This window comes from Protopterus annectens, chromosome 6.part0, assembly GCF_019279795.1.
Source record: "Protopterus annectens isolate FY-2018-M chromosome 6.part0, PAN1.0, whole genome shotgun sequence".
NCBI lineage: Eukaryota > Metazoa > Chordata > Ceratodontiformes > Protopteridae > Protopterus > Protopterus annectens.
In genome coordinates, this window is record NC_056737.1 from 1,250,710,279 (window position 1) to 1,250,726,508 (window position 16,230).

Consider the following 16,230-nt stretch of genomic DNA (forward strand, 5'->3'; position numbering starts at 1 on the left):
TTTGCTCAAGCTGAAGTCTCCAAAACCATATGCAGACCTCAGGATGGGTGTGCCAGTATTCCAATACATTATTGAATCAGTATTCCACTTTTTTAACACCTTTACTGAATTATCACTTGTGATATACATTTATTCAAACAGCCCTGTAACTGATTTAGTCTTTCTGCTACCCTGATGAATTATAGTCTCTCCCTCTTATGAGTTGCATCTGACTTACAGAGTGATCCCCCAATAGCCACTGCAATCTACAGAGTTTACAAGGCAAAAGGGGAAAAGGAAGTAGCTTTCCAGGTCTTTCCTCCATATCACACATACAAGCACTCATGCCTTTATAAAATTTAAAGTCCCTGATACATGTAATGCATGGCTTTAGAGTGTAAAAGGAAACTGGAACACCCAGAGAAAATCCATTCCAGTACAGGAAAGACATGCAAACTCCACTACAGGATTAATCACAAACACATTCTTCTTTCTTGTTATCCTAAAAGTCTCCTCTGCTACAGTGAACATTACTTCTAGCTTTGGCAAGTGCTTCCATCCTATACTCACAGTGTTCAAAGGCAAGTATAATGAAACAAGGAAACATTTTATTGGGACTAGGAAAACCAGAACATGTATACATAGCAAAAATAACTACAATATGTAATTTAATATTGCACAAAATAAAAAGTGTAATTTTTGCATAAAAACTACCCTCCTACACCCCCACCAAGTATGGAAGCTCTGCCCCATTCTTCTAGTCACAAAATATATCACTTCCAAAGTCACAACAACTTGGATAAAAGTGTAAAGTAATTAAGTAAAAAAAAAAAAAAAAAAAAAAAAAAAAACAGTTTTTCCTGTGACAAAAGTAGGTATGGCCAGCTCAGCTAAATGGAAGTTTGTAAATATGTAAATAATTATATGTCATTGGTGAATATTGAAATGATTTATATAAGACGCTTGTCTGAACTATATGTCAGGTGTATATCAAGCTGCTTGTACAGATGTGTATGTTGAAAAGGTATTTGCAAAGTGCTCTTTGAAATGTAACCACAGTGTGTCCTACTGGAACAGAATAGGCACTATTGTAATTGTTTAAATGTATATATTTTAATAGTGGAAACTGGGATTCAGGAGGTTAAACTCAGTCTAGCAAATTTTAGAAAAACAACTGAAATTAAAAGATGGTATCTTACAGTTTTCAATGCAGCAAGAGACACAATGTCTGTACTAGGAAACTTTCTGTATTGTTTTTATGGTGACTTAATTACTAGTCTTGAAAGCATGAAGGATTGCACTTGTTTTATGACTTTCAGCATCTGCCAGAGATCTGAGAAGAAGTCCTTGTCTGCATTTTTTACAGGTAAATGATAAATGCTGCCAGCTTCATCAGTGGTTGTTTGGCCTGCAAGCTATCCCAGAAGTAATATTTTCGATATTAATTTGAGAAGTCTCCTACTGAGACAGGGCATTCTACATTCTGTCTTGGACCTGACAACAACTAGAAGATCCATTCACATCTGCCTTGCTCTGTTAGTAAGTTCTTAGATTATAGTACAATTCTCTTAGATTCAGTTGCGAATATAGTGAAGCTTGGTTTAGATATTTTTTATTTATTTGAGACTGTCCTGTAATGCTGTTTTAATTATTTCCTGTGTTTTTGAACACTGATGTTGCTGTGAATATATATTTAGTATTGTCTTGCTCTTTTATATTTATTATTAAATATATTAAAACTTTTCATTGTGGCTGATCTGTGTAGAGATATTTAAGTTTTGAGAGTGCTTGCATAGTTATTTGGTGACACTGTGTGAGCCACTCCTAACAGCCTTGCTCTTGGTCAAACTACCATTTCTGTTAATATTAATATTACACTGTAAGATTGGACACCCTTTGTTAAGGATCTTAAAGTAGCTGATAAGGAGTGACTGGTGGCAGTAATAACTACCTTATAGTCTAGGCAGAGGGGGACATAGCTAGTAAACCTGTGTCAGCCAGGGGTTTGTGTGTGTAAATCAAATCTCAGAGTGTCTGTGTCACCTACTTGGCCAGGGACATGAAGCACTGGTTGGACAGAGAGACTGCTGGAGGTCTTGGTTTGGTCACTCAGCTGAGATGTCAACTCTATAGCTGTGCCAGTGGGGAGTTTTACTGGGGTTCTGGAGGAAGAGGAGAAACCAACCCCAGACTAACTGTGGTTTTTGTGTGCTCTTAAGGGAAATGGCACTTGATGCAGAGAACTGCATCTGGAAATACTGTGTGCATATATACTTGTCATGCTCCCAGTGAAAATCCCCCACTCTGGTGCCAGTGGTGAGGATTGAGGCTTCTGGATTACTGGTCTAGTGGTGGGCCATCACATTTCCTATCACTCCAAGTCCCCTAACAGTGGAAATAATATTAAACCGAATTTGTGACAGTCCAAATGCTGGTGCATTGAAGTACTGACAGAGCAAGGCAATTCTTAAAGAAACAGGACAGTCAAAATATTTACTTAGTGCAATATGACAAAACCTAATGTTTCTGTTAATGTGGGACTGTCACTCCTCTGCTCCAGTGTACATCCTTACATTGATCAGAGGTCTTACTTATGATTACTGCTTTTTCAAATTGAAAACTCTGTTTAACTCCTTACTGTATGAGTGAAATAAACACATATTTACTTTAAATTGGATATCATGTTTATTACATACAGCTAACAGGAGTAGCTTGTACTACTGGCTGCTTTTCTACAAACCTCCCCTTCCCCCAAAATGGCAAAAAAAAACAACTGCTAGGAATTTAGAAAACATATTTCAGCCTCCACATTTTGGAGACTGAGCACTCCATGCCTGCTACTGCTCTTACACAAAGTTCCAATCTGTATTTAAAAAAAATCTACTTACTCAGCTGGGCTGAATTAGAACCAAATGAAAAATAAGGAGATAAGCCTTACTATTAGTCTTCTACTTTTATTGGGAGATAAAATAGCACTTCATTGAAGGCTAGTTGGTCTTTTGGATGAAATAGCAAAGACCCATTTCCCATTGGCTCAGTCTGTCTCTGGTTACCTGTACCTGAAGAGGCCCCAATAAAAGTGTGTGTGTGTGAGAGAGAGCGAGAGAGAGAGACGGGGTTGTAATAGATTGTAATGTATATATCTGACAGCACAGTTTAAAAGCATTATTGTGACTATTATTTATGCATTTATTTACTTGTTTAATCACAATTAGACATCTGCAGTTTACACAATCATTAAAGTATCTGTAATTCGTAGGCATATCCGTGTGTGTCTTTGTGTGTGCATGATTACGTGTGTACATGTGAACATGTGGTAATTGCAAAAGGTTCACTATGTACATCTAACAGCAGTGAGCTGAAAACATATTGCTCTACTTTTCATTTATATATTTATTTATTCATTCATTTGTGTATAATCAGACATCTAAGGTATACACAGGAAATAAAATGAACTTGGAAGGCATATCTGTGTGTGTGTGTGTGTGTGTGTGTGTGTGTGTGTGTGTGTGTGTGTGTGTGTGTGTGTGTGTGTGTGTGTGTGTGTGTGTGTATGCAAGTGAGTGTATGTATGCATGGGAGGTTGCAAAGGGTTGCATTTTATGCATTTGATAGCAACAAGCGCAAATATATCACTATGACTATTTTTATATTCATTCATTAATTTGATCACAATCAGACATCTGAGGTCTGCACAGTCAATAAAATTACTGTAATTGATGAGCTGCATGTTTCCCAATGTGTGTGTGTGTGTGTGTGTGTGTGTGTGTGTGTGTGTGTATGTATCTGAAAGCAACAAATAGATATGCATTATTACAGATATTTATTTATACATTCGCTCACACAATCACACATTTGAAATGTACATAGTCATAAAATTGGCTCTAACAGGTGGTCAGTTCTGTATGGTGTGGGTGGGTTACAGTGGATTACGCTGTATGTGCTATCCATGGGCATCTACCAAGAGAAAACTACAACAACCATACTAACTTCAGAAACATATGGAGCAAAACATCTGTGTGCTGCTTAGTCTATGAACCACTCCTCAAAAAAAAGCTTGGCATTATTGCTAGTGTTTTACTTCTGGTGGGACATTGATTCCTAGTAGTGTGTACTTGCAGTGAGACCAGTGCTAGTAATAGCCAGGTAGTAGCCATTAGGAAAATCATCACTATTCTTTATTCTTGGCAAACCTAGTGCTGTCTTTTCACTAAACATTCTTAAATGAGCTACCATCTAATCTCACTTCAGACTACCATCCTAAATAAATATATAAACCTTCAGGGTCTGTTATAGTAGGTTCCTTCCAACTCCTCAGTGTTATAGTCATCCATATTCCTCTACCATTTGGCATCATGGCTCATTAGTCAGATGTCAGCCCATCTTTGGCCGATGTGATCAAATTAGCTATTCTAAGGCAGTATAACAACTGCATTACACTTACTGACTGTTCACTGCTTCTATTAAATGATAAAACTGCCTGTGAGAGATGTAAATATTTAAGATACATGGAAGTAGACTTCTCACATCTGCCTATTATTGGTAAGCATTATATCTTTATAACACTGCATTAATCATAACAAACAGCTAGGCTCATAACTTATGCTGAGGTTGTAAAAAAATTGCCAAAGCCTCTTAGACCACACTGTTCATGGACTAATAGGTTCATTGCCTTTTTCTATTTTGTATACTGTGATTTGTTTTCTTTACACTGTGTTTTACTTGTATTCTGCTTTGAACTGCATATTAAAACTTGAAAGGAAACCACAGCTTTGTCTCTTGTGAGTCAGACAGAAACTTTTCCCACCCCCCTACCCAGTTACTGTTGTGTTCTTAAACTCCACTGCCTTTCTAATTGCCTGCCCCTTATGTTAATTTGACCATATATCTCATTAAATCTCTACTTTTACTGGCTGGTGTGAGTAAGCACAAAATTATCATTTTGTGAAATCACTTCCCTTCAACTATTTAAATTTATTGGCCATCTTACTGTATTCCATAGTACCAGAATAAAAAAAGTGACCACTCCCTTTCAATCTATCTTGCTGTTTTAAAATAGTGACTCTCCAATAAAATTTAACTTTTAGATAGGTAAAACTTAAGTTACCTACTTTCACATCTAACGCCTCTAGTGCACATTGCAGTGTTTAGGATAAACCATTTTTTTCATCTCACCTTTAAGGGTCTATATCATAATGTCGAAGTCTGACAACTTCAAAGCACTAAACTTCGAACTTGAAAGTTCGAAGTGTGAAAACGTTGAATGTCAAAAAAAAACCCCCACTCAAAACCCAAAACAAAAAAATCCCACTCTATGCAGGGGGGTAAGCCCCCCTGCACCCCCACACCCCCCGCTACTTAAATATACCAACTCTGAGATTTCATTGCAGTGCAGTAAAGGGAAATCTTCCCTTCTGGAAATCTCCATTATACGTTTCGATGTTTTTACACTTCAAACTTTCTAGTTCGAAGTTTAGTGCTTCGAAGTTGTCAGACTTCAGCATTATGAGCCTCTTTAAGCATCTATTGCAAGACCACCATTTATTACAGAGCCCACATTCTGCCTTGCAGTACTCATCTTGGGATTAGTGCTTCTGTTTTCTCCTGGTCAGAGAAGGAGTGCAGTTACATTATTTCCTGCAGACTGCATATCACCAGAAAGCTTAATAACTGCTTTATAGGTGACAGCTTGGAATCTGTGCTTATTGTCTGATCCTGGTGAGAGTAGGAGCAGAGTGCATTGATTTCTGACTCTTTCTGGTTAAAGAGTGAGTGTCTGTGCTTAACGTGCCTGATTGGTCTGGTTGCTATTTGAGGCATCTACCAGAAAAATAAAAAACACAATGACCCAAGAGGGAAATAAAACTGTATGAAAAATAAAAATAAAAATCCAAACCACAGAATGAACAACACCAAATGTAATGTCTTGAGTAAAATTTTCAAACAACTGAGCGCTTTCACCTTATTAAATTACAGGCTTCATCAGAGTCATTTGAAAAAATAAAAAACACGGGTTTTATATACACTGTGCTTCTCCCTGCAACCAGTCATTAAATCCCTCTGAAATACATTGTACCAATCAAATGGTATACACATCATTCAAAAAATGTAAATATTAGAAACAAATGCAAATCTACCGGAGAAAGGCTACAGACCCTTGCATCATCTGAAACAAGACTGTGGATCACCAAACAGGCAGTGGCTTGCTTCCATTCTTGGGATCAGTGCTAACATTTTGCTTCTGGTGAGAGAAAAAGCAAAGGAGTATTGTATCCAAACAGAGTGAAGCTGTTCTGAGACCAGCATTAGTAGTAGCCAGGCAGTAGCCATTCATCCAACTCCCATCTTTTCATCATTCTTGATAAGCTAATACTTTATTTTTCAGTAAGTACTGTTTGATTTCTTTCTAACTTCAGAATATCTGCCTAAATACTTCATCCTTAAATTTTCAGGGTCTATGTATTAGTTTCCCCTCAAGTATTTGGCAGTGCTCCGTACAGACTCAGACACCTTGAGTAACATTTTTTCCTGTAAAAGGAATATATAAGGAAACAGCTCCAGTTCTTAGTAATAATGACCATCCCTCCTGGTGTGTCTAAAGGTCAGTTCCCTATGCTTTATCCTATTAACCTGGTGAACTTGGGCATTCTAGCAACTACCTCATGTAGACCGACAACCCTCTCCTCTTAACTCTCTACACTCAGACTTGTGACTATCCAAATTGGAAGCCACGCACTCTCAAGCCAAGACCAGAATAGCTGGTCAAGAGGAGAAGATCAACATCTGCACCACACCACATGCAACACATAGTCCTGCAGAACACCCACCATCACAGCTCTCACATAAAAACACAAACCACACACCCACCTTTGCAGAGGCTCTCAATAGAAATCTACCCAAACAGCAGAGACTTCCAAGGCAGAAACACACTCGACCACCACAATACAGCACAACCACAAGACACATAGCTCACCTACACAGTGTGCCCCTCAATATAAGCCCATAAGGCAAAACAGCTTGCCCAATACACTACTCATAGGTAACTCAATAGTGAAGCACACTGATGTCCCACTCACTAGGTTGAATAAGGAGAAGGTAAAAGTCACCTGCCTATCAGGAACCAGAATCCAACACATAAGACACAAACTCAGGTCACTCCACAACAAGTACAAGTATGACCCTGTCACTGTCCATGTGGGTGTGAATGATCTGAGATGCAACTCCCTGGACTACATGAAGAGACATGGAGGAGTTCTCAGATTATGTAGCCCAGGCAGGTTTGATCCTAGCCCTGAGCAGCATCCTACCATTGCCCAGAATGATACCGCAGTACAAGCAGAAAATGATTGACTTCAACAATTGGCTAAGTTTCTGGTGTCATTCTAAGGGGATCCAGTATCTCTCTGCTTGAGATGTCATGATTGACAGACCATGATGCTTTGCCATAGATGTCTTGCATTTGTCATCCCTGAGTTTCCAGATACTGGCTAAGGTTTTTGCCACCCCTATAGTGCCTTTTTTAGGCAATGTTCCAAAGACCAAATTACCACTGTAACAGCTATAAATAAATGTAATCTGAGGGTCATGCTGCTCAATGCTAAACAACTAAATCTCAAGATGCACTTGCTCAAAGCACTCCTCAAAATGGAGAACATCAACATTTGTGCTGTAATGGAGACCTGGTTTTAAACTGGCAGAAAGCACCCCTGCGCTACCAGTCTATAACTCATTCCATACCTTTCAGCCCCAGAACATGGACAGAAGCTCCAAAGGCAGTGGTGTCTCCATATTCATAAAGGATATGCACACTTCCAGACTAGTAGCCCAGCATAACGCACCTGAGATACATCAGGTACAATTAACATTGGTGATTCAGGTCATAGCCTGCTATAGGTCCCCAACTATGTCCCAAGACTCTCACTCCACATTCCTAAGCACCCTGGAAACTATTAGGGTCCACCCCAACACACTCATACTAGGTGACTTCAACTACCCCTCCATCAACTGGGAAAACTACTCATGCACCAATACACTGGTCCAATGCTTCTTGGAATTCATCAATTTATATGCTCTGGACCAGCTCATTCTTACCCCCACTAGAGGAAGCAACATCCTTGACCTGGTTATTACTAACATGGGCAACCATTGTTCTACACAAATAGTCAATTCCTCCCTCGTTAGATCCAACCACAAACTAATCACCATGGAAATCCACATCTCACCAACACCCCCACACCCCACCCACAAAGGTAACCACCATGAAAAACTTCTCTAAAGCTAACTTTGGACTCCTAAAAACAGAGGTGGCTAACTTCATGGCACCCATTTCAATGGAAAATAGACACATGACTGCCAAATCATACACCAATGTACTGTACGGACACGTTCATAAATGCATGGAACTAGCCAGACCCAACAGAACCAAGATGCTATCCTCCAAAAAAAGGAAGCCAATCTGGTGATCCCCTGCCATTAATAAAGTCTACAACAGAAGGAAGAAACTGTTGCATAAAAAGGTGAAGTCCCAAGACTGGGAAAACTCTCTTATAAGCCTCAACAAAAAGTTGCAATTTCTCATCAAAAATTCTAAAACCAGCTATGAAGGCAGAATAGAGGAAGGCACTAAAAACAACCACAAAGCCATCTATAGTTATATCAAGAATCTCCATGGCAATACCCGAGTTTGCTCTCAGTTACTGCACAATGGTACCTCCTATACTGAGCCAACAGATATTGCCAACGTACTGGCCACCAGATTCAGTGCCAACTTTACCCCTCCCCCCCAAAGGACTGATCACAATACCAGAGGAATGCCTGGCACTCAGCATTACTGCAGCACAGGTTAAAGCTGCATTGTCCAAGTCCAAGAATATAGCTTCCATGGAACCTGACAATATCCCTGGGTGTGTTCTACATGAACTACAAAGTGAACTGGCACCACATCTGTGCCCTGTTCAATCACAGCCTCATCTCAGGCTTTGTTCCTACCAAATGGCGCACTGCTACAGTTATCACTCTCCATAAAAGGGGAGCAACTACATACCCTGGGAATTATCGCCCCATTAGCCTGATGAATCTGATATGTAAGGCTATGGAGCGCATCATCATGGACCTAATTAACAAGGATATAGGGAATCTCCAAACTCTAGATCCTATGCAATTTGGTTTGAAAGGTAGATCATACCTACTCAACCTGGTTGACTTCTTTGAGTCAGTCTCCAGAGATGTGGATGAGGGCAAGGCAGTTTATACAGTCTACCTTGATCTGGCCAAGGCCTTTGATACCATTCCTCATTAAGGAATTATTGATAAACTCACTAAACTAGGCATCAACCCCTATATCACTAGGAAGGTTGCAAATTGGCTCACAGATATAACCCGCAGTGTGAAAGTAGCAAACTCCAAGTCAGACTGCCAATCAGTCATGAGTGGAGTCCCACAGGGTTTTCTCCTGGGTCCCCTCCTGTTAAGCACCTACTTCTCAGAATTCCAGGCCACTTGGAGGGACTCTAGCTGACCACATTTATAGATGACTGCAAGCTGGGAGCCATTATTAACTTCCAAAGTGATGTAGACATCTTACGGAAAGGCCTCACTGAAACCAATGACTGGTGTCAAAAACCATGGGCTTAAGGTTAATGCCAAAAAATGCATCGTCATCCCCTTTGAGAAAACTCAGTTCCCAATAATTACCACATCAATGGGAACCAACTTAACACTGAAGGCATTATAAGGGATCTGGGGACACAGGTTGACAGCAACCTCTCCGTCAACCACCACATTGCACAGAAAGTCCTCCTATGTGGCACATCTCATTACCAAGGGTTTTGCATCCAGGAAGAAAGAGGTCATCATCTCTGTCTCTATTCTTCCCTCATTAGGCCAATCATTGAGTATAATGCCCCATTTGGCATGTACCACACTAGATACATGCAACAGCTGGAAAGGCCACAAAAGTACCTCATGAAAAGAATCATTGGTCTTAAACACATGTCCTACATGGACAGACTCAAAAAATTCCAGCTATTCTCAGTATCATATTATCTACTAAGAGGCAATCTCTGCTTGACTTACAAAGCCATGTCTGACACAAGTCTGTTAGAAATGCTACATCTAAATAAATCCCAGTCCCTCTGCACCACACACTCCATATATCTCAACCTCATTACCACAATCAACAGAACATGTTGGAGGGACAGGTTTATAACCTAGGGACTGCCCATGCTCTGGAGTAGATTTCCCATACATGTCAAGCAGAGCACCTCACTGGCCTTCTTCAAGAGAAATCTTGATGAGTGGCTGCGAAATAGAAAGTTCACTCTGGGGTTCACTCCAGTGGCTCTACTTAATAGAGGCACTGTTAACTAACATCAGCCGGCATGATGCCAGGGATCTTCTATGGGCTAGGCTTGTAAAGGCTCCAGGGCCATTAGCCTAGTACACACCTATGAACCTATATGAAGTGCTAGGCTATCGGCCCTTGTGGGCCATTTCAAGTCTAGCCAATTTCCCTCAAAGGTGATAATCAAACCTTGTACCTTGTGTCTTTGAGGTAAACACCTTAACCAGAATGCCAGCTCCTACTTTGCAAATAATCTCTGTCACCAACATAAAAGGCAGCACTTTTTTTTTCTCCAGACACATAAAGAGTTATGGGAAAAGCAGGCTTAAGCCTATATGGCCTACTAAGTTTATTTACACACAGTGAAATGTTTTAGAAATAGGAGACCTTGTGATTGGACATACAGACTAACACCAGACTGGACAAGAACAGTATGACTGTGAGTTGCTTGTCCAGTACCAGGATCTGTGAAGTCACAAGGGCCTAAAAGTCCCTAAAATTGGAGTAATATGACTATGACCTAGTAGTAGTCCATATGGCAGTGAATAATCTCAGACATTCCTCTCACAGGGATATGCAGATGGGAATGATGAAATTTACTATGTGTTTGTTAAAAGTAAGAATGACACTGGTCTTGTGAAGTATCTTGCCATCACTGAGAGTATCTATATACCAAGACAAAATAATTGACTTTAACAGTTGACTAAGTAGTTGGTGTTACTCTAAAGGGATCCAGCACATAATGGCCAGGAATTAAATGGTAGAGAAGACTTCCTGTTTCACAAGGTATATGTTACACCTATAATATTATGGCTGCCAAGCACTGGTTAAACTCTTCGCTGTCCCCAGAGTTCCTTTTTAGGTACAGTCATCCTACCAGAAATTCCTATGCTGTAAACTCAGAGTCATATCCAGGCAATATAATGGTGGCAGTACTCAGTCTAGGAGTTCAAATAGAAATATGTCAGAACTTGAGGCCCTCCTCCAACTTCAGTGGATTAAAAATTACTGTGACATGGTTTCAGTGCAGTAACAGCACTCCCTCTATACAAGGTTTAGCACCTATTATGCCTTCAAGACCTTGGGTAACAGTTGGAGAGAATCTACATTGGTCCAAAACACCATTGTGTCATGCCAAATTACCTACATCCTGAATGTGGACCTCCTAAAGGTCCATATTGCCCTTAATAAATCCAATGATTACTTCATTACTAGCTACAGTATCCCATCAATGTCCCATTAAGAGTATGCAAATTACCTTAGCACTGATGAATTCAAATATCAAACCAAACACATTCTTTCTAGGAGACTTCCATTTCCCAAGCAGCAATTGTCAGACTTGTATGTCTACAACTGGCTATGATCAGTGCTTTCAAGATTTTGTTAATACAAATGTGCTGACTCAAATTGTAAAGCTACCCATTAGAGGTACTAATATTCTTACAACCCTATCCCCTTCCTATAACCTCAGCCTGCATCTCCTGATCCTTGGTTAAATCTGACTGCAAATTGGTCACTTTCTCTCTCAGGCATACTGTTACCACCAAATAAGACCTTCTTAAGGGACTTTTCCGGGGTAAATCTACTTCAGCATGTGGAAAACCTATGCCAATTCCAAACAATCTCCTGCAAATTGACCCAACAGGAAGGGCTGAATCATTCACCTTTGATTTTTGCCAGTACCTAAACAGCTGCATGGAAAAGTCTGTACCCATTTACCTAAATATAATGGCAAATTCAAGAATAAATCTCTTTGTCAGAACTCACATATTAATAAACTCTAAAAAAAGTAAGACAATGAAGTCCTCTTCTCCCTATCCTTGAATCACACTGAAATATGCTAGCAAGGATCTTAAGAGCACTGACAAACCAATGACAAAGCAAAATTTGACTAGTCAGCAGCTTGATGGTCAACCACAATGTTCTAGTGTTCCATAAAATAAATCGAAAAGTACAGTTTTGTACCTACCATAAATGTAGATGTTCGAAGATCCACATTGCTGCAGTCCTAACACTTGGGTAGTCCGCTGTCCCTCATTCGGCCCGAATATCAGAGTATAAGGCTGACGTCGGTCAGGGCGCATTTGACTGACATCAGAACGTCAGGGTACAAATGCGCATGCCCGACGTCATATCCTCAGTCTTTTCTTGCCCCAGATGTCAGAAGACCCTAAAAAGAAAGGTCCAAACCCATAGACCACAACTAAACAACCAACTAGCCTAACACCAAAAATATGTATAATATATACAATACATACAAAATGCAATATACAAAATGCAATATACCTCAGATGGATAACCCAACCCACACAGCCAGCTCAAACAACAGAGGGGAAGGAGGGAGGGTAAATTGGACTGCAGCAATGTGGATCTTCGAACATCTACATTTATGGTAGGTACAAAACTGTACTATGTTCTTCATCTCACATTGCTGCAGTCCTAACACTTGGGTAGAATCCCAAAGCAGAGGTAAGGGAGGATGGCTAAACTATAATGAAGCAGGAGCTGCCAAAATGCCCTGCAACACAGCAGTGGCAAAACCAGCCCTGGATTTAGAGTACAATGGAAGGTGGTAATGCCTAGAGAAGGTATGCACTGAACTCCAAGTGGCTGCCTCCAAAATATCCTTAGTAGCCACCCCCTCAAAAAGCTGTTGAAGTGGCAGTAGCCCTAGTGGAATGAGGTCTAATCCCAGCTGGAATCTCTTTGCCATGATGGGAATAACAGAAAGCAATGCAAAATCCAATCCCCTTAGAAATAGTTTGTTTTGACACGGGCTTGCCCTGTGAGCACAAAGCAAAAGAAACTAATAACTGCTGAGATTGCCTGAACCCTTTAGTTCTGTCCAAATAATATCGCAACTGCCTGTGAACATCTAAAGTGTGCAAAATCTTTTCCCCTTTAGTTTGGGGATTTGCATAAAAAGTAGGCAAATGAATAGTTTGGTTTAAAGCCACACTAGAAACCACTTTAGGCATAAAGGAAGGATTAGTACGTAAAGATACCCTATCCTTGTGGAAAATTAAGAAAGGCTCAACTGCCATAAGGGCCTGCAATTCAGAAACCCTTCTTGCAGAGGTAATGGCCAACAAAAAAGCAGTCTTCCATGACAAATATTTCAACTCAGCAGTAGCTGCAGGCTCAAAAGGTTGTAGAGTGAGTTTCTCCAACACAAAATTGAGATCCCAAGCAGGAGTAGGAGCTCTTCGTGGGGGTCTTATATTCTTTGCCCCTCTAAGAAATTGCTTGAATAAAGGATGAGAAAACAATGGTGGGTCACAATCGTAGTGAGCTGAAATTGCTGCAGCATGAATCTTAATAGAAGAGAAGGACAAACCTTTGTCCAATAACTCAGTAAGATATTGAAGAGCCACACTTAAATCAGGCTCAGAAACATCCAAATCCTTAGCTGCACTCCAAAATAAAAATCTCTTCCATTTATCTGCGTACACTTTCCTTGTACTAGGCTTTCTAGCTTCCAAAATCACATTCAAAACTTGATGTGGAAGTTGAGACCCTCTATGGTTTAAAACAGAATATGCCATGCTGTTAGGTGAAGAGAGTGAAGTTTGACATTGAGCAAATGACTGTCCTCCTGGGACAACAGATGTGGAATCAAAGGCAAAGGCCATGGAGGCTTCCATACTAGACTTCTCAGTAGTGGGTACCAGTGCTGCCGAGGCCAATCTGGAGCTATCAAAATCATCCTTGGCTTGTCCTGTCTGACCTTCAGAAGTACCTTTGGGAGGAGAGGCAGAGGTGGAAAGGCATACACATGAAGATTTTTCCAACTGAAAGAAAGAGCATCCACTTTCCAAGCTGTGGGATGAAACCGCTTTGTGCAAAACTTTGGCAGCTGGTGGTTTAGTGGAGAAGCGAACAGATCTATGTCTGGAGTTCCCCAGGACACTGTCAATTTCTGAAATACATGAAGATCCAGTTTCCACTCGTGGGGATCCATGATTTGTCTGCTTAACACATCTGCTAAGGAGTTCTGTGCTCCCGGCAGAAACCTTGCCTGAAGACTTAGTTGTAAACTGAGAGCAGTCTCCCACAAAATCATTGCTTGCCTGCATAGAGGATAAGAATGTGTTCCCCTTGCTTGTTGATGTACCACATGACAGTTGTGTTGTCTGTTAGAATCAACACCTGCCCTGGAAGAAGTAAATCCTTGAAAGCTATTAATGCAAACTGGACTGCTAACATCTCCTTCAAGTTGATATGTAGATGTTGTAGTCTGGCAGGCCACTTGTCTTGTATCCACTTTCCATTTAGATGAGCTCCCCAAGCTATGTCTGAGGCATCTGTCGTTAAAATTTGACTCGCCTCTGGCCGGGTCACAGAGAGTCCCTTGTTTAGGTGACATTCCTGAGCCCACCACAAAAATTCCTTTTGAATGCAAGGTATTATTTGAATGACAGTGTCCAGATCCTGGCAGTTCTGTGTCCATACATTTTTGAGATACCATTGTAGCTTCCTCATATGCAGTTTGGCATTGGGAAGCACCAGAATACAAGATGCCATGAACCCTAAGGCTTGAAGGACTGTCCTTGCAGTCAGCCCGGACTGATGAGATAGCTGATGGAAGTAAAGGGATAGACTCTGTTGTTTGTCCGGGGTTAAAAAGGCCATCTGGGATGCTGTATTCAGTCTCACACCCAGAAAGCACATGTCTTGAGAGGGTACTAGACTGGACTTTATTTTGTTCACAGAATACCCCAGGCATCTTAGCACTGCTATCACATATTCAAAATGATGAAGAAGCTCTTCCCTTCCTTGAGCCAGAATCAGGCAGTCGTCCAAATAAGGATAGATTTGTATTCCTTTTAGCCTGAAGAAAGCTATCACTGGAGCCAGAACTTTCGTGAACACTCTGGGCGCAGTAGATAAGCCAAAGGGCAATGCAGAGAACTGATAGTGAGAAGTCCCAGCTCGAAAACGCAGATATTTCCTGCAACTTAGTCTGATAGGAACATGAAGGTAAGCCTCCTTGAGATCCAAAGTTACCATCCAATGATCTTTGCCCAGCAGAGGTAAAAGCTGCTGCAACGTCAACATTTTGAACTTGGGAATGTCCAGATAAGTGTTGAGGATAGATAAATCCAAAATTGGTCTCCATGTGTTCCCCTTCTTTGGGACTAGGAACAGGCGAGAATAAAATCCTAGGCCCCTTTCTGGCATAGGAACCGGCTGTATGGCCCCTATTTGAAGTAGCAGTGAAATTTGCTTGTGAGCCTCTATTCTTTGTTGAGGAGGAATGTCTGGCATGCCTTTGAAAGGAGGCAAGGTATGGAAATAAAACCTGTAACCGTGATGTATGATATCCAGTACCCATTTGTCTTGGGTAATCAAACTCCAATTTTCTTTGAAAAGTGCCAACCTTCCTCCCAAAGGTGCTGCCAGACGAGAAGGTTCTGGCAGCTGAAAAGATAGGTCATTGGGTCTGTTTACGAAAGGACTGACCCCTGCCCTCACTCGAAGACTGTGCAGGAGAACTCCCTGTTCTGGGCCTGAAAGAGCCCTGACCTCTGCCCCTGCCACGTCTAGATCTACCCCTAGACTGGGAATCATAAGAAGGATACGTCCACCCTTTAGTAGGCCAATTTCTACTAAACTTTGGAGGCTGAACCTGCAAAAAATCTTTAACAGTCTGCATAGACTTAGCCTTGTCTTCCATTTTCTTTAAAACTGCCTCAACAGAAGAACCAAACAAGACATCAGATTGCAAAGGGGCATCCAAAATCCTAGTTTTAACATGGTCAGATAAATTTTGATCCCTCAGCCAGGCATGCCTGCGAAGAACTGACCCAGTGGCAGCCACCCTAGACGAGGCCTGTACAGCATCAAAACTACATTGCAAAGAATGCTTACCCACCTGTTCAGAAACATGCACTAAATCTTGTAACTCT

At 40.9% G+C, this 16,230-nt stretch overlaps 1 protein-coding gene across 8 annotated transcripts in view; it reads right to left on the reverse strand.

The window, feature by feature from the left end:
- Positions 1–16,230, reverse strand: part of ACVR1C (activin A receptor type 1C) — a 1,029,031-nt gene that overhangs the window by 372,990 nt on the left and 639,811 nt on the right. The window lies entirely within an intron of this gene.